Genomic DNA, 25,930 nt, shown 5'->3' with positions numbered 1-25,930 from the left:
GAAATTGGTCTTTCATGTCCCTTATTGCACACCTAGCACTCTGTAGACAGTGTTCAGCGTAACAGTAGATATTAAAACACTTTTGAGTAAAGTTAGTTATGACAGAACTCCTGAATCCTCAATAGAATAAAAGCTCATTTAGATATCATGTTTGGTAAAGACTTTCAAACTTTTTACCATCATTTGGTTAATTTTTCCCTACTTCTTTTGTCTGTGTGACTTCAGCTTAGTTACATCTCCTAGGTAAAAGCACTGCCAAACCAAATTATTTGCATTACAGATTTCCCAAATCTATTTCCAAAACACACACACATAATATTTTAGCACCCAATGTAATATTTCTACAAATGGGTTGCAAGAGAAAAGAAGATTACTGGAAATTAGTAAATGATATTTAAACATAATATAAGGGACAATAAACATGCTATAGCATTGCTGATCTTGAGAAAGTCTCTCTGGACTTCACTCCAGCTATCAACTCATTTATCTGCCCATTCCCTTTTTCAGGCTAAACTCCTTGAAAGGATGGTTTATACTTTGTCTTCATTTCCTCCCTCTTATCACTTTAAAATCTACCAAGTCAGGTCTTCATAGTTTTTCTCCACTGAAACTACTTATCAAAGTTGCCCAGGATCTTTAGATTGTTAAACTTAATGTCACTCCTCAGGCCTCATCTCACTAGATCTCTCTTCAGTTCATAAACCAGTCAACCACTCCCCATTCTTCAAACAATTTCTTCACTTGGCTTCTGAGATTTATACTCTTCTGGATTTCTACCCACCCACTGGCAGTTCCTTGTCAGTTTTCTTTGTCAGATCCTCCTCTGGACACCGGTGAGTTATGCAGTTCAGACCTAGGGTTTCTTTTCGATTACACCTATGTTCCTTGTCAAGGTAATCTCAACCAAACACACTACTTTAAACAAAGGCTTTGCAAATCTATATGTCCAACTCCAAGGGAGCTCTTTCTCCCTTGAGTTCCAGGCTACATGACCAGCTGCTTTCTTCACATCTATGTCTGGATATCTAAAATTCACTTCAAACTTAGTATGTCCAAAATTGAACTCTTAATTTCCCCTACCCAGACCAAATCTTTCCCAATCTCTTTCACCTCCATATATGGTACCATCAATCACTCAGCTGGTCCTTCTCACATGCCATATCTAATCTATCATCAAGTTTTGCTGGCTGTTATCTGCAAAAGAATTATTCTGAATCTGATCACATTTTCCCACCTCTATTACTGCTCTTATTCAAGCCATGATCACAGCTCACCTAGACTGCCACTGCCAAGGTCTCCTCCCTGCTTAACTCTTTGCTCCAGCCCTACCTCTTACTCTACGGAACAGAGTGATCCTTGTGAAAAGTAAATCAGATCAATCAATCATTTCCCCAGCGCAAAATCCTGTAACACAAGACCCCTGGCTAACTACCACCTGGGACTTCATCTCCTACCACTGTCTTTGTTCCCTCAGTTGCACACTGAGTTCCCTCACACTGGTTCTCTCTCAAAGAGAAGCTAACCTCATTTCTCCCTTGGGGCTTTTAGACTTGTGGCCCCTTTTGCTTGGAACCCTTTCCACTCAGATATTTGCATGGCTCTCTCACACTTAACTAAGATCTCTGATCAGACTGCTTCCTTGACCAATCTCTCTACCTAAAATATTGCCACACTTCTCTCCTCTCTCTCCCTATCACATCTTCATACCTTGCTTTTACTTCATAGCATTTTATCAACACTGACATATCTACCTATCTACCTACCTGCCTATCCTTAAAGCATTAGCTCCACAGGATCAAGAACTTCAGAGTTTACAGCTGTATTCCCAGGGCCTAGGTCCAAGATGTAACATTTGTTAGATGAAATAAAGGTTTTACTGTATGGTTTCTTCATGTATTTTGCTTCTAAAATGCATTTCAAGTAATCTAGATTTGGAAATTATCATTTGAAGGAAAGGCAAATAAATAAATCCTCAGTCTAAATTCAGGACAACCTTTCGTATTTAAAAGAGGATGAAAATAAATTTCAACTCATTCTATTATTAACACATACACAGAAATCTCTGAAGTTCTTTGAAAAAACTCTTATATGACTATCAAGTATACTAACAAGAAAATTGTTCAAACGCACAATTGTATTTTAGGGATTCCACTTCCTGAAATGGCAAAGTAGCTCCTACTCGACTGATGCTCTCATGAGTAACTTCTGTAACTAGACAAAACATAAAGAGCTTGAAAACAGAAAAAGCAACGTGGGAGTGGTGGTGCTGGGGGTTGGGAGGAGGAGAGGAGAGTCAGTAGTTGGAAGAAGTAGACAACATGGGGTGACTTTCCATTTTTTAAATGGTTTTTAGCCAGAGAGCACATCCCAGTTGTTTTTGCACAGCAAAAGCCCAAACAAGTAAATCTTCAGTCTAATTCACTTAATGAACCAAAGGACAGATTTTGGCATGACCACAACAGCTGAAAACTTAGCAAGTAAATCACCAAAAGGAGAGAAACACCAAATTTTGTGTATAATATCTACATATATCTCTGGTTCCCAAACTATACAGACTTGAGATTCCAAGCAATCAGGCTAAAGTTAAAGTAACAAAAGTGAGGTTTCAGTTTGTAGTTTAAGTTCAGTCAAGTTAACTGCCTACTAAAACTAACAAGCAAGCATGCAAACCACTAACCAAACATCAACATATTCTAAAGGAACACAATAGACTTCAGTCTCTAAAATGTGTCATTCATAACATCCAAGTTATAATCTAAAATTATTACACATAAGAAACAGGAAAAACTGACCCATTGTCAAGAGAAAGGCAACTGAGGGAGACCAAGCCCAAGATGACCCAGATGCTAGAATTAGCACATAAGGATTTTAAAGCAGCTATTTTAACTATGTTCAAGAATGCAAGGGCCAATATGCTTGGATTTCTCAGTCAAGGAAAAAAACAAAACAAAACTATAAAAGAAATGCAAATTCAAGAAGTGAAAAATAAAACGTCTGAAATAAAATTCACTGGCTAGGTTTAATCACAAATTGGAAATGACAAGAGTCAATGAACTTGAAGACACAGCAATAGAAATCATTAGAACCTGAAGGATAGAGAAAAAAAAATGACCGAGATAGGGAAATGAACCTACCTCAGGGACCTGTGAGAAAGAATCAGTAACTCTTAACATACCTGTAACTGGAATTCCAGAAGGAAAGGGGACAGAGAATGGGATAGAAAAAAGTATTTAATGAAACAGTGTCTAAAAATTTTCCCAAGTTAATAAAAGATCTAAATTTACACATCAAGAACTTGACTGGCTCCCTGCCCATCTTGGAGGTTGTTCTTGGTTGGGAGCCATCTCACACCTAAAGCAGGAAGATGGTGGTCACAAGGAAGACAATAAAGTTGCCTAAATCACTCAACTCTAGACTCCGTATCAACCCAAGATTCCAACTCCTTATGAAAAGTGGCAAGCACATGTTGGGGTACATGCAGGCCCTGAAAATGGTAAGATGAGGCAATGTGAAACTGGTCATCCTCATCAACAACTGCCCAGGTTGAAGAAACCTGAAACAGAGAATTACGCCATGTCAGCCAAAACTGGTATCCATTTGCAGTGGCAATAATGTTGACTTGGGCACAGGGTATGGGAAATACCAGAATAAGAACCATGGCTATCACTGATCCAGCTGATTTGGTATCTTTAGAAGCATGCCAAAACAGATTAGTGAAAAGCCAATCATGGAAAAATTTTCTATAATAAAACTGGTCAGAGTCTGCTTTAAACACAACAAACAAGCAAAAAGATCTTGATCAAGAAGATCAGCAAGTCTTAAACAGACAAAGCCAGAGAAATCACACATAAGCATAAGAGTCAGTGATATGAGACCAAAGAAAAAGAAAATCCTGAAAGCAGTCCAAGAAATAAAATAAAGGGCAACAACAATTTAAATGAAGGCTGACTTCTCATCAAAACAGTGAAGGCCAGAAGATACTGAAAAGACAAAATTCAAGTGCTGAAAGGCAAAAGAAACAATTAACCCATATTCTGCATCCACCAAAAGTAAACTTTAAGAACAAAGCAAGATAACTGTTTTTAAATGTAGCCTTGTGGGTGAGTGAATAAGCTTTACAACTAAACACACTATTGAAACAAACAGGTATTTATTTAATTTTGAAAGGAAAACCAAGAAATACCTTACAATTTAATCTGGAAAATTATTTTTAATAATAAACAGAAATGCATTTTCTATGGTTAAGATGCAAAATGACTGCTCTTCTGAGAAAAGAATAAAGAAATCATGCTTTATAGGAATGCTTCTAACAATGGGGCAAACTTTTAGCACCTAACCTGCTGCCAGCTCAAATAATCTGGGAGGAATAAGTTCTTAATGATTTTAAATAGTAGCAGAGTATATGTGCTGCTGTGTGCTGTGCTCAGTTGCTAAATTGTGTCTGACTCTGCAACCGCATGGACTGTAGCCTACCAGGCTCCCTTGTCCATGGAATTTTCCAGGCAAGAATGCTGGAGAGGATTACCATTTCCTCCTATCTTCCTGACCCAGGGATTGAACCCAGGCAAGAATACTGGAGAGGATTACCATTTCCTCCTATCTTCCTGACCCAGGGATTGAACCCGTGTCTCCTGCATTGGCAGGAGGATTCTTTACCACTGAGGCACCTGGGAAGCCCAGCAGAGTATATACAGCACTACAAACCCAACCGTAAGTATACTGGAAAGATTTAAAAAATGCGCCATGTTATCTCCTTTCTTAAGAGTATGTAAGCAACTTATTTCTAACCTCTCAATATTATGACAGTGCAGAGTACTAAGTATCAGTTAATGGCTCAGACTGCATGTTATGATAATTATCAAGTCTTCACTTTCACTACCATTTACTATGGTGAATTTTTCCAGGACTGTAAGAGTAGTATAACACATGTAACTGTTAACTGTACTCCCAAGAAGGGACCATAGCCTCCAGATCAAAAAACAACAACAAGAAAAGCAACAGGACTTACAGGTCTGAACAAAATTTGAGCATTTATAAGGTACCTGGATATTTAAAATTGGACTATCATCATCCATTCACAATCCATGAATTTAAGGAGTGTTTAGTACGCAGCAGAACCATGCTGGAGATACAAGTATTAGAGTCCATACCCTTGCTCTCCAAGTCACAGAAATTCCTGGATTAAAGACACATCAAAAGAAGCTAATAATTTAGATAACTATTTTAACTTGCCCACTATTTCCTCTTTTGTCTGCCTTCTGCTACCAGATCTGCTGACTGCTATCTCAGTCCATCTCATTGCTGACACAGTAACGTTTTTCATCCCTTTCACATCATTCAAAAACAGACTACAAGGGAGTATATTAGGAAAAACTATAGACAGCAGCAGCAAGAAAAAGGCAGGAGCCAAATCATGCAGTGCCTGTATAGGCCATTAAAATCTGGAGGTTTTATTCTCAGGGTAATGAGAAGAAACTGAAAGATTTAAGCTCAGAGGCAGGAAAGGTGACATGATCAAGAAATCATGTATGTGTGAAGAATGGCTACAGTATGGAGAAAATGGCAAAAGATGAGAAGACCAGTTAGAAAAATGCTTTAGTCTAGCTAAGAAGGCAGGAGGAGAAGGGGACAACAGAGGATGAAATGGTTGGATGGCATCACTAACTCAATGGACATGAGTTTGAGTAAGCTCCGGGAGCTGGTGATGGACAGGGAGGGAGTCCTGGCATGCTGCAGTCCATAGGTCACAAAGTTGGACATGACTGAGTGACTGAACTGAACTGAACTAGCTAAGAAATAGTTAATACTTTGTAATTGTAGAGACAACAATGGACACTGAGTAGAAGGAAAAACTGAAGGGATAATTAGAAAGTAAAATTTAATAGAACTTGGGTTAGATATTGGGGTAAAGAAGGAGGTTGTAAAGGTTGCTTTCGTATTTGTTCAGATGGTTGGTCCCATCTATAAACTAAGGAACAAGCTAGAAAAGGTCCAAGAAAACAAAACAAAGTTTAGTTTTGAACATACTGAGTCTAGGGTACCTTTACAACCTCAAAACAGTGATATCACAGAGGGAGCTGGGATATATGGACCTGGAGCTCAGAGTTCTGGGCTGCAGATAAACATCTGAGAGGCATCCTTGGTGCTGGCATTAATTAACCAGTGTAGAGGAGACAATCCTACCATATAATTTAAGAATACACAAAGAAAAATATTCTTGGTTATACTTTATATGAAAATTACATAGTCATTATTAATTTTTCCCTAAAAGGCCAACGTTCCTTCCAGCCCAAATACTAAACACAAAAATTGATTTTAAGATATCTTAATTTTTTGACCTACCCTATAATGAAAAATTTAAATAAAAATTTAAAGAAGAACATACATACATGGTTTTTAAAAGCCAAACAGTATTACAAAGTTTATTGGGGAAACCAGCAGTTTCCTTGCCTCATGCCTCTCCACTTTTATCCTATTCCATATTCCAGTGTCAACACTAAGCTTTTTCTTCACATTCCTATACAAGATGATTTATAGGACTATTTCTTGATTTTTTTCAATTTTACGCATTTTCTATGGATTTCCTACCATGGAAAATGAAGAGTTAGCTTTGTAACTTAGTTCTCATACCATAATATAACCATCCTTCTCTACTCCTATGTCCATCTGCCCAATTACTTATTTCACAGTTTTTGCTTAAATCCGTATTCAATATTTATATTACTTTTCCCTATAAATACTATCAGCCTAGCCAGTTAATAGATTATGAGGGGTGGACTATATACCAAGGTCCTTTCCAAACTGGTCTTTTGGGAAGAAAAGTGTGTGTGTTGCTAATGAAAGAGCTATAGAATATTAATCACGTATGACTAAAAGCTGGCTTTACATCAAGTCCAATAAAGCAGTAAAGCTCTTGCAATTCTAACCCTAGGGGAAATGGGGAGATGTGAGAGTGGAGGGGCTGGGGTAAACATTACTATTCTACCATTTAAGTTACAGATTTAGATGAGATATGTTACTTTTTAGCAAACCTTGATAAAAGATTAAAAAATAAACAAAACTCCTAAATGATGACTATAAAAGATTAAAAAATAAACAAAACTCCCAAATGATGACTATACAGATATGTAAAAGATTCTAGTCACCTGCTCCTGACCAGGAGGTACCATACAAAGTAAATGACAGAGCAAAGCTAAAATCCCAGAGATCCAACTTTTAAAAAAGGAGTAACTGGTAATATACCTTATATAAACTACTTAGATTTACATAATTTAAAACTGACAAAGTGTTGCCCTTTAGTGTCAAAGTCTTATTAATGAATAAATTAAATGTTACTCTCAGTTCAGTTCAGTCGCTCAGTCGTGTCCGACTCTTTGTGACACCATGAACCGCAGCAGGCCAGGCCTCCCTGTCCATCACCAACTCCTGGAGTCTACTCAAACCCATGTCCATTGAGTCAGTGATGCCATCCAACCATCTCATCCTCTGTCATCTCCTTCTCCTGCCCTCAATCTTTCCCAGCATCAGGGTCTTCTAATGAGTCAGCTCTTCACATCAGGTGGCCCAAGTAAGGGAGTTTCAGCTTCAACATCAGTCCTTCCAATGAATACCCAGGACTGATTTCCTTTAGGAGGGACTGGTTGGATCTCCTGAGAGTCCAAGGGACTCTCAAGAGTCTTCTCCAACACCATAGTTCAAAAGCATCAATTCTTCTGCGCTCAGCAGAAGAATCCTTCTTCTAAGAATCCTTCATAGTCCAACTCTCATATCCATACATGACTACTGGAAAAACCATAGCCTTGACCAGACGGACCTTTGTTGGCAAAGTAATGTCTCTGCTTTTTAATATGCTGTCTAGGTTGGTCATACCTTTCCTTCCAAGGAGTAAGCGTCTTTTAATTTCATGGCCGCAATCACCATCTGCAATTGTTTTGGAGCTCCCCAAAATAAAGTCTGACACTGTTTCCCCATCTATTTGCCATGAAGTGATGGGACCAGATGCCATCTTAGTTTTCTGAATGTTGAGCTCTAAGCCAACTTTTTCACTCTCCTCTTTCATCAAGAGGCTCTTTAGTTCTTCTTCACTCCTTGCCATAAGGGTGGTGTCATCTGCGTATCTGAGGTTATTGATACATCTCCCGGCAATCTTGATTCCAGCTTGTGCTTCCTCCAGCCCAGTGTTTCTCATGATGTACTCTGCATATAAGTTAAATAAGCAGGATGACAATATACAGCCTTGACGTACTCCTTTCCCGGTATGGAACCAGTCTGTTGTTCCATGTTTAGTTCTAACTGTTGCTTCCTGACCTGCATATAGGTTTCTCAAAAAGCAGGTCAGGTGGTCTGGTGTTCCCATCTCTTTCAGAATTTTCCACAGTTTACTGTGATCCACACAGTCAAAGGCTTTGGCATAGTCAATAAAGCAGAAATAGATATTTTTCTGGAACTCTCTTGCTTTTTTGATGATCCAGTGGATGTTGGCAATTTGATCTCTGGTTCCTCTGCCTTTTCTAAAACCAGCTTGAACATCTGGAATTTCACGGTTCACATACTGTTGAAGCCTGGCTTGGAGAATTTACTAGCGTGTGAGATGAGTGCAATTGTGTGGTAGTTTGAGCATTCTTTGGCATTGCCTTTCTTTGGGATTGGAATGAAAACTGACCTTTTCCAGTCCTGTGGCCACTGCTGAGTTTCCCAAATTTGTTGGCATATTGAGTGTAGCACTTTCACAGCATCATCTTTCAGGGTTTGAAATAGTTCAACTGGAATTCCATCTCCTCCACTAGCTTTGTTCATAGTGATGCTTCCTAAGGCCCACTTGACTTCACATTCCAGGATGTCTGGCTCTAAGTTGGAGATCACACGATAGTGATTATCTGGGTCGTGAAGATATTTTTTGTGTAGTTCTTCTGTGTATTCTTGCCACCTCTTCTTAATATCTTCTGCTTCTGTTAGGTCTATATAATTTCTGTCATTTATTGAGCCCATCTTTGCATGAAGTGTTCCCTTGGTATCTCTAATTTTCTTGAAGTGATCTCTAGTCTTTCCCATTCTATTATTTTCCTCTATTTCTTTGCACTGATCGCTGAGGAAGGCTTTCTTATCTCTCCTTGCTATTTTTTGGAACTCAGCATTCAAATGGGTATATCTTTCCTTTTCTCCTTTGCTTTTCACTTCCCTTCTTTTCACAGCTATTTGTAAGGCCTCCCCAGACAGCCATTTTGCTTTTTTGCATTTCTTTTTCTTGGGAATGGTCTTGATTCCTGTCTCCTGTACAATGTCAAGAACCTGATGAACATAGTTCATCAGGCACTCTATCAGATCTAGTCCCTTAAATCTATTTCTCACTTCCACTGTATAGTCGTAAGGGATTTGATTTAGGTCATACCTGAATGGTCTAGTGGTTTTCTCTACTTTCTTCAATTTCAGTCTGTATTTGGCAATAAGGAGTTCATGATCTGAGCCACAGTCAGCTCCCGGTCTAGTTTTTGCTGACTGTATAGAGCTTCTCCATTTTTGGCTGCAAAGAAAATAATCAATCTGATTTTGGTGTCAACCATCTGGTGATGTCCCTGTGTAGAGTCTTCTCTTGTATTGTTGGAAGAGGGTTACTCTCAGGTAAGCTTAAAACTTTCCTAAGCAGTAGAATTTCAAGAAATAATATTGTTTTAACTATTTGTTTCTAAAATTTTCTGGTGAAAGAACACATTAATAGCTAAAAACATAAATAACACTGCTAAATATTTCGCCCACAATTCTGTATCAGTAGGGGTTGTCTCATTTAGTAAGATGAGACAATTAAATGGTTGGTTAAGTATAAACTCTGGTTCCATAACTTCATGGCAAATATATGGGGAAACATGGAAACAGTGACAGACTTTATTTTTTTTTGGTTCCAAAATAACTGTAGATGGTGACTGTAGCCATGAAATTAAAAGACGCTTGCTCCTTGGAAGAAAATTTATGACCAACCTAGACAGCATATTAAAAAGTAAAGACATTACTTTGCTAACAAAGCCTTTGAGGCCTTCCTTTCCCACGTATATGGGACAATCATTTGTCTTAATTGGATAACTCAGACAAAGCTACTTGAAAACCAAATATTAGGTTCAAAATAAGTGCCAGGTAAGTGGTATAAACTGTGCTATAGGTGTTCACAGTGCTCTCAGGCCTGAGGGAGGAGGTGGAAGGGCCTTAAATCATCACAAGGTTGAAGTATGAAGCAAGGCAATCCAATAAATACTAGGCAGGTTCCGGAGACAATGAGTCAGTCACCTGTTTGGCTAGAAGGAGGAGGGACAGGAGGAAAGAGGATTAAGAAGAAAGAGTTTCGGGTGGGGAGTATCTACAAGAGAAGATGAGAAAGGTTGATGAAGGCTGTAAGTGTACAGTGGCTTTTATTATAGACAGTCTTGAGACACACGAATGGTTTAGCCTATCATTATGTAAATCAATATATGTATTTCAATCTTTGCCCTGTTTGTACATGGTTGAGTTTTACCGGGACAAATTTACTACTATAACAAAGAAAAATATAGCTTATGTTGAATATCATGGAAGAACAGGACAAAATACATAAAACTAAAATTCACTTCTCAACTGCACTGGGATTCTCCTTTAGCTTAATAGACAATAAGGTAAGAGGTTGTTCCGTTTTAACATATATACTATCCTAAAATTTAACTCCGATTTCCATAGTGACCTCCAGAGATACTAATTTTTTTCTATAAACAATGGAATCTCAGCTTGGACAGACCCCTAGAAAATTATGTTATAAACGTATATAATTTAGGGAGTTAGAGAAAAGTCTTGATGCCCAGTAGACTCTTTTTTTTTTAAACCAGAGGTCCATTCATCTATCCAATTTTACCTCTTAAAACCAAACTGTGACAACAAACAGAAACTTTTACACAAGTAATATTAGTTTCAAAGTGGAGAGACTATCTTGTTCACTGCTGTATCTTAAATATTTAGAAAGTGGAAGGCAAGTAGTGGATGCTCAGTAAGTATCTGTTGTAATAAATCTCTAAATAAAGATCAGAATACATCTAGATTAAAGACTACTATAAAAAGTGGTAGCTATCCCTCCAAACTACAGTGTTTGTCTTACCCTTGGCTATATGTGAGTGCTGCTATAATAGGTGTTTTGAAAGTGCATCAATGCAATTGATATATTAGGCAACAATTTGAGCACTAAATGAATTCTGCTGTGAATTCATCTGTCAGAAACACTAGGTGAATGCAAAAAACCACACTCAGCTGAAACAAGCTGCCTATGAACACTCAAAATGTAAACATGAACACACCTCAAACATCTGCCAGCAACCTCAGCTTACTGCAGCTTCGAGGAATCAGTCACACCCATCCACAACTTGTGTTCAACTTTCTTTCCGATTTCAAAAAATCATTCTTCACTTCGCAATAACAAGCTTCCACAACTATGTGAAAGTTCCTTCTATAAGGCAAACTTTAGGACTGTTTAAAAGCAAAGTACAGTATTTATTTGTATAAATATTATATAAGTACTTACACATATTTCTTAGCCATGTGACATGTGTAAAATTACAGTATCATGCTTTTTAAGGTTTCTACTTTTTAAAATGTTCACTGATGACATTCTGAGTGTTGTACCCCAATTCCATTTTTCTTGTTAAGTCCTGTGGGGTTCTATATTTTAGTTTTTGACTATAGTGGTGCTTTTTAGGGACACATAACCTCAACAACCATTACTAAATTTCCCAGGATGTCTAATGGGAAGGGGGAGTGTTTCAACTTATGTACTTGGTTGTCAGTATGATGTTAACAGTTTTTTATTACTAAGTTTAACTTGTGTCTCTTCTGTGGACTGGCTGATGACTGTGCAGTGAGTTAGCTGTTAATTTTTTTTGAAGTTAAAGCAAGTTTTGAAACTTTTTGGCCTTAATAAGGATTTTAGAAGTAAACTGAAAAAAAAAAGTATTATCTTTCTAATTATATACACTATTTTAAGTACCTCTTTCATTACTGATGACGTAAGTATTTCATCAAATGTCAGTGAAAGAGAAGTCGCTCAGTCGTGTCCGACTCTTCGCGACCCCATGGACTGTAGCCCACCAGGCTCTCCCGTCCTTGGGATTCTCCAGGCAAGAGTACTGGAGTGGGTTGCCATTTCCTTCTCCAGGGGATCTTCCTGACCCAGGGATCGAACCCGGGTCTCCTGCATTCCAGGAAGACGCTTTAACCTCTGAGCCACCAGGGATATAATAGTTGATACTTCACATTTAATTAATTTTAAAATAATCTACAAATGTAATTGAATGAAAATTTCAAAATTACTTTTAACAGCAAATTATTAGAATTGTATTTCTTGGAACATGATGTTACATCTTTATTAAAGCAAACCTGCTGCTCTCCAAAGTCTGTAATATCAAATTATTTTCCTAAGAGTTAAAATGTAAGAATTACAGCTATGGCATTTAAAAATCTAAAATTCAAATACTATCATCATTTACGATAAAAAAGAATAAATATAATCCATCTTTAGCATAAACTTTAGCATAGAACAGCTGTAGTCTTGAATCACTTTACATATTTGCAAAAATAAAATAATAGAAACACATCAAATTAAGTCACCTAAATGCTACTGACTTGAATTACTTATCATGTTCAGATTTAGTGTTACTTAAAAGCTTAAAGGGAACAAAGGATTATGTTACCAGAAAATGTATTTCTCAACTTTATAAGCCTATAGTAATTTATTTTCTATAGAAAAACAATATTAATAGTGTAATTTTATACATGTCAAATGGCTAAGATGTAACATAATGGCCCATTCTATCTCCTCTTAAAAAAAAAATTCCCAATTTACTCATTAATACACTGCCTCAAGTGCATGAATACTGACCATTTCTTATGGTTAAAAGGTTTAGCAGTTATAAGTTCCTCTAAAAGGAATGTGCAAGTCAGCCACACTTGGCAATTTATGTACTGTGGTTTTGTGGTGAGTGCTACCATTTTCTAAGGATCAAGAAAAGTGCAATAAATCTAAGGCAGAATGGTTATAATTCATCAAAACATATTATATAACTACCTTGTGTGTATTTTCCAATTCATACTTCATTATTATTTTCCAATACATTAGGGCTTTAAGATGGAAACAAAGTTACTTCTGAGTGTGCCCCTTTTAATGTAATTTTTGGATAATCCATCTCCTGTATAAATATCTTTAAAAGAAAGCACAATATAAATAAATGATATGATAATGAACTCCTATTTATAGGTAAAGAGGAAAAAAGAGCAGAAAAGAAAATGAAAGCACTTGAAAGAACCAGTTTTCATCTTACATCCACCATAAACATTTGGAATGGACTAAGTAAGACTCAATGACATGTGAAAATTACAATAACTTGGCTATAATATTAATCTAAATTGACATTTTAAGATGAAGATTTAGAGAAAGTTAGAAGAAATTTCACCAACTGATTCCCATGCAGTTTCAGCCCCTTACTTGACCTGTTTCTTCTGTTTATCTCATCGAATTTAACATAATCTTGTTAAGTATGTGCCAGTGTTTCAAATCTAACACTATGGAACTGTTAAAAAGTCAGTTGTTAATCTTGTTATAGTTATGGGGGATGAATTTTATATTAGATGGTCAAGAATAATTTCAAAACTGTACAGAAACTTCTATCTCAACATATTTATTATATATAAAGCTATTTCACAATTCTCCAATTATAGATACACTTAGAGAAAATTTAATATCATATAATTGAATAAAGAACCAAAAATCTCATTATGTAATACTTATCCATAAATCTAGAATGACTTTCATAACAATATAAACTATGAACATATATGAAAGTGATCATCTACTCAACATTTTGATTTATGACACATTTTCTAATGCATTATTGTTATATATTTTCATATATACTATACACATTGCTTATGCAAACATTTGTTGCAAGTCTACTACTCACTCTCTACTATAGTGGGTGCTGAAAATATTAAAATTAATAAAAGCACACTTTTCAACACTCAAGAAATTTACCTTTTAGTAGAGGAAGACAAATACATCAATAAGTAAACATAATAACTGAACTGTAACTGAGCTGTGTTGCAGTGCACAGCGGAAACATAGGAGGGGCCAATCAATTCTGAGGGAAGTGGAGAGTTTAAGGGTAGGATTAATTAGAGAGGGCAACACCTAAGCTCGGTCTTAAAAGATAAAAATATGTTTACCAGGTGGGCAGGCAAGAGGGGAAGAAAATTTCAAACATAAGTAGCTGCCTGGGAAAAGACTTGAATCAGACAGCATGGCAAGTTTGGGTAACCACAAGTAGCTGGTTCATGTTGAAGGGCAGGGAGTGAGAGGAACAGGGAGAAAGTGTGATACAGGATGAAGCTGAAGAAGTAGGGTAGGCATGGGCATATCATAGATGATCTTAATTGCTTTCCTCTGCCCCATATGTGCTGAATCCCACAAGTCAGCAAGAACAACACGCCTCTCACTTTCCAGATCCACCTAATTTATCTCTGAAGTTCCAAGCCCTGCCTGGTTCTGTGACATTCCACACAGTCCCAGAGGCGGGCACGCAGTCATTCAGTAACACTCACTGTGCGGCACTGAGAGGTATATAAGCAGCAGTGGAGATCAGGACGCAGTAGTGCCTAGAACTCAGGAACTGAGGAGAGGCAGGAGAAATTTCACAAAAAACGCAGTACTTGGACTTCACCATTACAGATAAATCATAAAGAGTCTTGCAGGATATCACTGACAACTGTTTGTGTTAGGGAAAAGACCATGAAAGAACAGGATAAATTTGAAGAATTATAGCTGTACTGCAGAAGGGAAGTGAGTTTAAGGCTAAAAAGGTGGAAAGTTTTCAATGAAAAATGCACAGATTCCAGATTATGTACAAGATCAAGAAAATTCTACTGGCCTGGAATTTTCATAAATACAATCTACTTTTTGGTTCACCTTAATGTCTGTGATTCATTCCACAAACACTGCCCACTGTAAGCCAGGTAACATGCTCTAAATATGCAAAGATGAATAAAATATAGTTCCTGCTTTTGAGAAAATCATAAACTAGTAGAATTCAGATTTATATGAGACTTCTTATAGCATTTATCTCACTTCATCATCCCCACACGTGAAGCAGAGAAGACAAATGTTACTCCACTTTTTTTTCTTTTTAACTGAAGAGAATAATGGAAAGATGTATTAAGAAGCGTATTTACAATTCCAACTAAGTCAGTAGCAGAGCTGTTTTCCAGGCCAGTTCCCAACTGTGGTGTCACTATCCAGTGCTAGCACCATCAGCTGCGAATGAAAATTTGTTGCTGATCATGAAGTACCAGAGCTCCATCTATAACAATATAAAGTATCCATCCTACGGACAAGCATATGTGTTTAAAGAGGAGCGTATAAGAATGTCAGTTTAGTTCAGTCAGTCCATCGTGTCCGACTCTTTGCGACTCCATGGACGTAGAATGTCACTTCAGTGTATATCACTAAAAGAACAATCTGAATAACCGTTTAGGAATGAATGAGTAAATCAATGTACAGCAATTTTGTTTTTAAGTCGAGTAAGATATAGCCAAATAATTATATGCAAAGGCCTATTAAGACATTACTGGATTAAAAAAGATGCAAAACTCATGTATAATGATGCCCTTGTGTTAAAAAAAAAAAAAAGACACCAAAAAAAGTTTGAAACAGGTATTTTTATATGAATGCACAGGTAATGCTCTGAAAGGATACACACTAATTATTTTGGAGACCTGGCTGGGAAAGGAACACATAGACAGAAAGTGGTCCAAGGAGATATAGTCATCTCTGTTATAATTTTTTATAAGAATATATATTCATGTATTTTTGTATAATTATGCATAAACAATGGAGATTAGAGCAGAATATTTTCCCTATAAAAGTATTTCCTGTATATTTTCTATGTATTTCCCCATAACACTACTTGTATTCTGATATGGGGGGTCAGAGAGTAGGTGCAGCATAGAATTATTTCAAAGTACCAGAACTGAGCCAATTCAATGTATTTTCAAATAACCCTATGCCTATGCTATCAATGCTGAAATTGTTACTAATATACTTAATAACTGCAACAATGCTCAATCATTAGGAGTCTTGACAGATGGGATTTAAAAATTCACACATAAAGGTGGACAAGGGCACTTTCCTCTGAGCTTACAGCATGATCACTTTGGTGAGTCAAAGTGATTGTGTAAGTGATCATGTAAGGATCGGGTTCTGTGCTGAACAATGTTAACCTATATTATTTCAGTTCTCACAATATTCCTGTAAGGAAAAGTGAGAAATTACAGGTAAAATTCTTCACACATGATGCTTGATCAAATAAGAGTAAGTGCTGGCCTTCATAGGTATTGCTACTGCCTAATCTCTAACTTTTTTAAGTTTCAACCCTCACTCTTGCAGTCAGCTTTTCAAAAGACTCACTGACTTAAGTGCGAGAATGCTAAGAAATGAATCTGCAATGGATTCTCATGACCTACTGAACTAAATCCAAACTCCTTCATCACACATTTGAAAGCACGTGTGGCATAGCTCCATCATCCACCATATCCTTCTATACCCTACTATTCTGCAGGCATACTGGGCTATTTACAATTTTTAGAACACATTATATACTTTGACTTCTACAACTTAGGAATACTCTTGTCTTTCTTGCTAAGGATTTCTATCTACTCTTCAAGGCTCAGTAGAAATATTACTTTCTCTACAGTTTTTTCCACCTCTATTATAATACTTTTTTATGGTATTACTTGTCCATAAGCCCACTGAAAATAAGGTTAATTTATTTTTACATCCCTAGTGCACCTAATAAAGTGTTTTATATACAATTTACATTCAATGATGTAGAAAACTTTCACCATTACTCATAGCCCCAGTGATAACTAGTAAGACTTCAAATTCAGAAGCAATTCTCTCTTATCTCCCCTTCAATTCATCTACCAGTGGTAACGACCCTAGTAACTCTGGTAGTAGCTCTCTTTCATGCCCTAATTCAGCACTCAGTGAGATATAATTATTTCAAAGCTAAACAAATAAAGTGGCACAGAATCAGTGACCTAACGTTGACAAGACTGGCTGACATTAAATTCATTATATGCATGAACACTGGAGGAAGGCATACAAAGCATAAGCTAGGATATCAGAATCATCTTTTAAAATCACAAGTGGGATATAAAATTCCTTTGTTCAACTTTGGGTAATCTCTAACCTATCTGAACTGAACTTTAAAATCAAAAGATATGTATGGTCATCTATCCTTTAGCAAATAAAGTCATCTTTTATGGATTAACTGTTTCTAAATCTATACGAATTAGTAAAAGTGATAAATATCCTTAAAAGCTAACTTAGCCCTCTAAACATTCACAAGTAGTTCTTTCTCAGTTAAAATCTACCTTAATTTTTAGTTTTGCGGCTACCTTCCACAACAACTCCAGCTACTGATGACTTTCTCGCCTGGTTTCTTTTGGGCAATCAAGTAAAAATATAGCAAATACTAGTTATATACTTACATTTAAAACAGAATTAAATTCTTCAGGTAAAACTATTACATAATACATTACCTGATTCTATCCAGGAATTTTCTTTCAATTTCCCCACTCCCACCCCACCCACATTTTTGAAGACCATATTAACTCTTTATATGAAGGTACTCACAGTGTAGATTAGTTGAGGACCTCAAGACAGAGAACTGTTTCATTTATTTAATTCTCTAAATTACTTGTACCATATGTGAACCTCTTAAAGGAAGACAGTTTGGTTGTTTCTGTACTTCTCAATGAAGACCAGAGTACTTTTTGTACATTTTTACAGGGCTTAACTCAATAGCATTTCCAATTAATTTTTCTTTAATTGTTTTTCCATTAGTTTGCTGTTACAAACAAGTTAAATTAGAAATAGTCAGGCAAATGGTATGTTAAAGTCAATACTAGTTGCATGTCACCCAGTAGTTAGGGATGTTACTACACTGTAAGCAAGATGACCAAAGTTTTGAAAGTAAAGTTTTGCTTATTATAGATTTCATAGTAAGGCAGTTACATGGCTAAGCTTGACTGGTGCCATGGACTTTAGCATACCTGGAAATAGAAAAATTCAAATGGTAGCTGTTCTTGATTGGCCCATTGCCATTTTTGCAGCTTACAAATTTTTAATTAAGTAACTGCAGTGAGCTCATCTCTACTGGATACTTCTTTTCCAGGGCAGGTCCAGGAACTGGGTCTGGAGCCTTGAAAGCAGAAGAGAAACTAGAGTAAACTAGAGGTAGGCAGAACAAGAAACGTGACCAGATAACATTGTGAGCTAATAGCAGTGAGGTAGTCCCCAGTGTCTCACATAGGAAATATTCTTAAATGGAAAAGACTCTCTTAAATACAAGTTACCAAAAGATGATATTTGCATTACTTAATTCATTGTCTTCATCTACCCAACTCTGCTCTAAACTCCCAATTCTAGAAACTATACCAGTAGCCTTTGTGAAATCTCTACTGGCTTTCAGCAACAGACTGTCCAGTATGGGACCAGAGTATATAGAACGAGAAAACCAACAGTAAGTTCATTTTCATTAGTAAGACTGGAATTGTAAAGTTCTCATTTTTAGGTCACTTTACTCTTCTCTTTTGCTATTTTATTTCCAATTACCTTCTGTTTCCCTAAATTCCTACAATCAGTTCTCAGACTTTTCTTAAGAAATGCTTTAGATACATCTAAGCAGTGAAATAAAGTTCCAATTTTTAAAAACACTTGGTAATTCTTAAAGAGGGACGCAAAGAACAGCTCATAAGATGTGGTTCTTAACCACACTAGAAATTCTTTTTTCCATTACCAAAATAGAGTCAATGATTTTTTTTTTTTTTGGTTAGGTCCACATTATTAAAACACACACAAGAAAACTTGCAAGTACAAAGGTTACAGAAATGGTAGGCTATTAAAAATGTTAGACTGTTGTACTAATTCGATTACTAGGGCCTAGAAATGATGTTCTTATGCTTGGCAAGCTGATAATTTTAGGAGTGTCTAAGAAAGAAGAGACACAATCCCACAGTAGTCAAAATAAACTGAATCTTCTGCTGTTGTCCAATGATGGCAGATGGTGAGGATTGTAACAGGACAAAAAAGTAGTGAAGACAAGGATGCAAAGAACTTAACTCCCTGCATTTCTAGTAACTAGGACACAGCAAAGCAAAACAGAATGAAAGTAGTTTTTAAGGACAGGGTCAATTTTCCACCTTTTGTAATGGCATGCTGTAGATGAAAATATTCTGGTAGAGCAAGATCTAGGTTCCAAATCTGGTTCCTGTACAAACTAAAACTCTGCAGGAGTTTCTGTTCTATTAAACGGGATAGCATTCCCTACCTCACTGGATTGTCATGAGAATTAGCACCTAACAACCTGGCAGACAGTAGGTATTCAATATAGCTTTCTATATGCTCAGTTGTGTCAGTCTCTTTGTGACCCCACGGGCTAGGGCCTGATAGGGCCCTCGGTCCATGGGATTCTCCAGGCAAGAACACTGGAGTGAGTTGTCATCTTCTACTCCAGGGGATTGCCCTGACCCAGGGATCGAACCCACACTCTATCATCTCCTGCAATGCCAGGCGGGTTCTTTACCACTATGCCACCTGGAAAGCTTTGCTCTAAACATGAGTATACTTAAGCTTTCATTTTCATAAAATGCTGAAACGACAGCTGTGTGGCAAGCTTTAGCTTTAAATAACTCAACTGCATCACATCCTAAGAGAGATAACCTGATTTATCAACATTGATCCCAGAACAAGGCAAATGTGAGAGAGCTCAATTCTGAGAACTGATGATAAACAAAAACAAAACAATTTACATTTAGGATAAAGAGAATTAATGGTAAACAAGTAAGGAGACAGGTAATTCTTCCTCTTTCAAATTAAGCAGAAAATACTTTTGTCAACACATCTCTAGTCAAAACATTATAGAACTGGGATACAGTGTCTTTTAAAAAACAAAAGGAATCAATATATGATCTAACTTGGTCTTTAAGTCAGGAAATGCTTTAAGGGCGTAGAAAAGCCTTACATTTGAGCAATAATTTTCCTCTTACTGATAGAACAGTGGGTTCCACATAAAATTATTATTTACCAAATATGGTTCAGAGCTCAGATTACACCTTCCCTGGCATTACCAAGTAATAGAGCAAGTATCACAAGCCACAAAGAATTCTAAAAAGAAAAGAAAAAAACCTTCTTTTCTTAAAGTTTACTTTAAATGTGTTCACTACTACAACTTTATTTCAGAGGTTGTAAAAGTTAACATGGAAAGAATCTTACTCAAAATAGATGATTTACTTAGAGATGATAAAATAAGTTAAGTTTTGCCAGAAGGCATAATAAAGAGTATTTAAGAATGAGGATTCCCATTCATTAACCCATATGGATAGGCTTTCAGTTTACAGACCATCGAAAGAAACACTTTTCTAGATAAACCATTAATTTTTGGTGTTTTTATTTTATAACCAGATTATCACATTGAAATCTCATTACTCACATAATGTTTCAGTTGATTCTTTTGGATTTTCCAGATATAAACTGTCATTTACAAATAAATGTGCCTCCTCCCTTTCAATAATTACACCTCTTATTTTGTTTTTGGTCTAATTATACTGGCCAGCATTCTCAAGACAATGTTATGTAACAGTAATGCCAGCCAGACCTTTTTTGATTCATGAGTTTTTAAAAGGAATTTAGTATTTCACTAAATACTAAAATAGAAATTCCAGTATTTCACCATTTCTAGTAACAAAATGCTGGCTTCTGGTCTGAGATATATAAAATCTTATATATCTATGTTCATTTCTTTGTTTCACTAAGGATTCTTATTAGAAACAAATGTTGATTTCCCTTCTTTTGATATCCCTCAGGATATTCACATGTCCCATCACGTAATATGACTTAATCTGATTTATTCCTAACAGGAATACCACTCATTTGTAGTATTGTTAATGTAATGCTAGATTCCATTTGATTTTATTATGCATTTTTTGCATCAAATTATGTGAGACTGGTGTGCAATCTTCTTTTATGCTCATATTTTATGTTATCTTGGTTTTGTAAAAAGCATATGGAAGCTTACTTTTTCCCCTCCATGTTCTGAAATACATAATTATCTGGTGCTTTTCGTAAGGAAGAGTCTTTCTACCAGTTAAGATCAGAATTTTCATTTGTGGCTCCAGATCCTATCCCTTTTTTTCCTGTTTCTTTGAGAAAACCAACACCTTTTCTTTTCAGTCTCTCACTTCAATCTAAGAATATGTTTAAGTCTTAACCATCTTAAACATACATTATGCACAAACTCATACACAAAAATTTTCTTTACTAGTTAAGTCTTGTTCAGCAAGTATTTATTTACAAAGCTATTTATTAAAATTGCTACTCTATTCAAGGCATGAGAATGAACTGCAGTTCCTGCTTTCTGCCTATCACTAATCCAGTAAGGAACACAAACAGGCAAACAAAAGTCTGCAACAACAATGCAAGGAATAAACAAGCCATGCCAGGCCATCTCTCTCTAACATCTGTGCCTTTCCAAACTTCTCTGAGCAGTAATGCTCTGGCCTCAACTTTACTTTAATCTGCCCTCAAGTTTCCTCCCTTGGTAATGGTTTCATTCAAATCACCAAATTCAATAACCTCTTCAGGATCCTTACCTATCATTTTGTAATAACTTTGCTGCTTGATTCATATATTTTTAAAAATAAATACAATCACATCTTCAAACATATTCAGTTAAATTTTGCTTTTTAAAAGAAAGTTCACAAAATATTTTAAGTTTTATTGCATATGTGTGTGCTAAGTCGCTTCAGTTGTGTCTGACTCTGTGATCTGTAGCCCGCCAGCTTTCTCTGTCCAAGGGATTCTCCAGGCAATACTGGAGTGGGTTGCCATGCCCTCTTCCAAGTGATCTTCCTGACCCAGGGATCAAACCTGCATCTCTTGCGTCTTCTGCATTGTCAGGCGGGTTCTTTACCACTAGTGCCACCTAATTTACCATATCATTTCATTTTTATGAAAAACCATTAAGTAAGGTCAGGTACTTATTACTCTCCTTTGCAAGGTTCAGAAAAATTAAGTAATTTTCTGATCATCAAAACTCCAAATAGCAGCAGAGTTAGAGCCAGAAATGTAGTTGTGGCTTTCTAACTTCAGGTCTAGGGCTCCTTCCTCTATAGTTTATTAACTTGACTCATTAATTAAGTACTAACTTGAATGCTTTCTGATCATGCTCTTCTTGAAAACTTTTCTGGTCAACACTGTACATTCTTCTAGTTTCCAAGGTTCCTTGTTTCAGTGCTTCTTGTTTGTCAAAAGGATTTAAGTACAAACTATGACATTTCTCCTTTCACTTCTTCCTCTGGTATCTTATCTACACTTGTAGTACTAATCTAGGGGAGGCTTCTTTAAGTAGCTGCTTTCTGTTCTGATGAAAATTAAACAATCAGAATCATAGAATTCAATGTTGAAAGGGCCTTAGAGATTTAGTCCAACATCCTTATTTAATAGAAAAAAAACATAAAGTTCAACTTACACAAGTCACTAGCAGGATTTGAATAAAAGTTTAAGACAATATTTGCCTTTTTAAACTTATGAATCATAAAATATACACTTATACAGCATATTTATATATAGTAAACAGAAAGCAACTAAACAAATTTCAAGAGTAATTATTGGATCCTGTTTCATTTTTGTTAAAGATACTTGTCCATATTCTAGTATGACAATACTAATGTATGAGTCCATTCACCAAAGGTTTTTTTTTTTAAGTCACAGAATGGCAATAAAGATAAAACCCATTCAATTTCACAAACTCATGCATTAGTTATCTATCTTCCAGATTTTTAAAGGGGACTTGGGAATCAAAATCATACCACTCTCTACCCTAATGCTTCCCACCTAGGTTGATAACCACAACCTTGTCTACAAGGCAGGAACAGATGCCACTAGACTGTCTGCTGAACACGGCCTAAAATACGGCCTGGTATGTGGTGAGCACTGAAAACATGTCAGTTACCACCGCTTCTCCAGCAATTACTACTTCTGAATATATTCGTATGATTATAAAAACAGCCATACTAATGATTCAGCCACATACACAAGCATCCTGTTAGAGGACCCCCTACCTTACTCCACTCCTTCCAGTCTATTGGCCAGGTTCTTTTTTTAGCAAGCAGAGCCACAATCCTAGTTATATAGGAATACCCTTCCAACCACTCCCAAGCTAGAAGCAGTTTCATATCTCAACATCAGAGTCTACAGGCTCTGAAAATTAAGAGCTTATTTTAAAAGGGAATTTTCCACTGCAACACTTCTAAACTACTAAGCTTGTTTACCCATGATACAGAATACATGAAAAATAAAAGGGTATCTCATGTAAAGCAAGATTTTTTTTTCCATCTGAATTGTGCTGAAGTTTAAACTTAAACTCTTCCCCAAACTGGCTTCCCCTCTTCAACTTCCCGTTTTCATTAGAAATAGCAATTTTCTTTTTAACCTGAAAACTGAAATTACCTTTTCTCTTGCTTTCTTTTACTTTTCTCAACTGCTTCAAATTTCATCCATCCAATAACTAACATTCCTCAAAACACCACTCCTAAGACTCTCTTTATTGGATATTACAGTCAACACAGCTCACAATTACTTCTGTAGTTCCAAAATCTAAAAAGTTCTGAAAAGATTTTTTATTAAGTTTCATGTCAAAGCTCATCTGATAGTGGCAAAAATCTGCTTTGAACTGATGTGAAGCTACTTACAGGCTTTATTTAGCTTACTTACTGCAAACATTTCCATTTTCCACTGCAGAAATACTAGTGTTTAAATACTGGGTGATGCCTCAAACTTTGCTGGGGGTGTTACATAATATACAATATATTCAGCCCAATTCAGGGGTCCTGTTCTTAACTTTCCTTTTGATACTTTCTCTAACACCACTCCATGCATTTCAGCCTTCATATCTGCCACCAAGTCCTATAGGTTCTTTCCAAATACCACAACTGCCAATTCTGCTCCACCCCAACTGCTACCACATTATTCCAATCGTCCGACTTCAAAATGACCAGACCCACAGCTTATATCCCAGCCATTAAGTCCTTCACATTTGACCAATCACATATAGTAGAGCAGATTAAGAGAGGTTCCTATATAACCACCCTAAGTATTTCACTGCTTTGCACAAGAACTTAAGATACTGGAACAGATACATAATAAGAGGGTAAAGACAGTGTCTGTGGTATTATATTCGAACTTCTGTGCACTTTTAAAGTTTAGTTTATCTATAACTGTAAGCTAAGAAGAGGCTCTCTTTTCTCCAACTTGATGAAATTTTAAAAATTGTCTATTTACTCTGTACACAGAGTAAATACACAGTACAGAGTAAATACACAATTTTGTTAAAACAACAAAAACAAATGAAAAATATACTAGGTTCCTCCCCGTTTATCACTTCAACTAAAACTTCTCAGTGTGGTTTTCAAGGCCTTCTCCAGTTTGGTTCCACTAGAACTGGTACCTTGGACTCCCACTTGGCAGGGAAAAAGCTACATATTGCCTCTCAGAATGACCTGAAATACATAAAACACAGTACACAGGATTACAAAGAAGGCCAGCTTTATTTTAAATGAGTAAAATAAAATCAGTGATCACAAAGAAAATCAATTATACTGAAAATCACCAAGTGTTTTTCAGAACCCATATTTTTGATATATTTATGTATCAGCTTCTTTACTAACACCCAACATGTAAACTCCAGTGGGGTCTAATAACAACTAGTTTTAAAGTAGTAATTTGCATACACTATATTCTGCTGCTGCTGCTCCTGTGTCGCTTCAGTCGTGTCAGACTCTGTGCGACCCCATAGACAGCAGCCCACCAGGCTTCCCGCTCCCTGGGATTCTCCAGGGAGGGAACACTGGAGTGGGTTGCCATTTCCTTCTCCTAAACTATATTCAGAGATAGTCAAAACAGTAAACATAATATTTGTGCTTTTTCTATGACTAATAAAATCACAGCACTGGTAATACTACTGTGCTTTACTGATTAAAATCATAATAGAAGGAAAGGTTAAATTTCAGTTACAGGTTATTGTTAGTAAAAATATAAAGAGCTTTTTTTTCCCATCTAAATGCAGGGACTCCTCTAAATTCTGTCCTCAGATCCTCTTCAGGGTTTTAGAGTCTAGAGTAAAACCCTATTAAATCTAGTTACTTTAACTTCCCACTAATCCCCACACTCAGAGAAATCTAGCCTTTGTCTAAACATGTTCAACCCTGTTTTCATTCCTGACTACGCTACTGCTCTATCTTAGGATGTCATTTCTCCACTGGATGCTTGTCAAAATCTTAACTACCTTTTCAAAAGCAATTCACGTTTGCATCTCCTTTCTGCATTCTTTTTCTACTGCTTCAGCCCACATGGATCCCTCCTTTTCCTAGAACTCCTAATGCACCTGTGGATCAATGCTTCATGACCCAAAATGTAATTATTCTCTTAGAGCTCCACTTCTGTGTCTCTTCATCTAAAGTGTAAGATCCCCGGGGACATGGGTGACATACTTGTATATAGCAGCACTGCCTATATGTAATACAGGCCCACAGAATGTATTCAGTAAAGAAACTATTCTCCATAAGGGCTTCCCTGGTGGATCAGATGTTAAAGAATCTGCCTGTAATGTGGGAAACCCAGGATCAATCCCTGGGTTGGGAAGATCCCCTGGAGAAGGGAATGGCAACCCACTCCCATACTCTTGCCTGGAGAATCCCATGGATAAAGGAGCCTGGTGGACTACAGTCCATGGGGTCCCAAAGAGTCTGACAGGACTGAGTGACTAACTTACTCATTCTCAATAAACCAAGTAGTAGAAGATCATTTCTTTCAAAAGTT

At 36.6% G+C, this 25,930-nt stretch overlaps 1 protein-coding gene and 1 pseudogene across 7 annotated transcripts in view; one reads left to right on the top strand and one right to left on the bottom strand.

Moving 5' to 3' along the window:
- TAB2 (TGF-beta activated kinase 1 (MAP3K7) binding protein 2) overlaps nt 1-25,930 on the bottom strand; it is an 85,620-nt gene that overhangs the window by 42,567 nt on the left and 17,123 nt on the right. For 2 of the 7 annotated variants that reach the window (XM_086318227.1, XM_086318233.1), the window contains exon 2: nt 18,109-18,257. The exons of 2 other annotated variants lie outside the window; for them this stretch is intronic. The gene's annotated coding sequence lies outside the window, so the exon portion shown is untranslated. Of the gene's footprint in view, nt 1-1,763; nt 1,833-11,306; nt 11,476-13,069; nt 13,203-18,108; nt 18,258-25,930 lie in introns of those variants that run through there. 3 more of the 7 variants (XM_086318229.1, XM_086318230.1, XM_086318231.1) reach the window with 3 other exon arrangements.
- On the top strand, nt 3,307-3,799 carry LOC147366290 (large ribosomal subunit protein eL30 pseudogene; annotated as a pseudogene).

The sequence above is a fragment of the Bos grunniens genome, chromosome 9 (assembly GCF_055505025.1).
Source record: "Bos grunniens cultivar Pamir isolate PY7600 chromosome 9, Bosgru_T2T1.0, whole genome shotgun sequence".
NCBI lineage: Eukaryota > Metazoa > Chordata > Mammalia > Artiodactyla > Bovidae > Bos > Bos grunniens.
The sequence above is the reverse complement of the archived record's forward strand: the minus strand, read 5'-3'. Positions and strand labels throughout refer to the sequence as shown.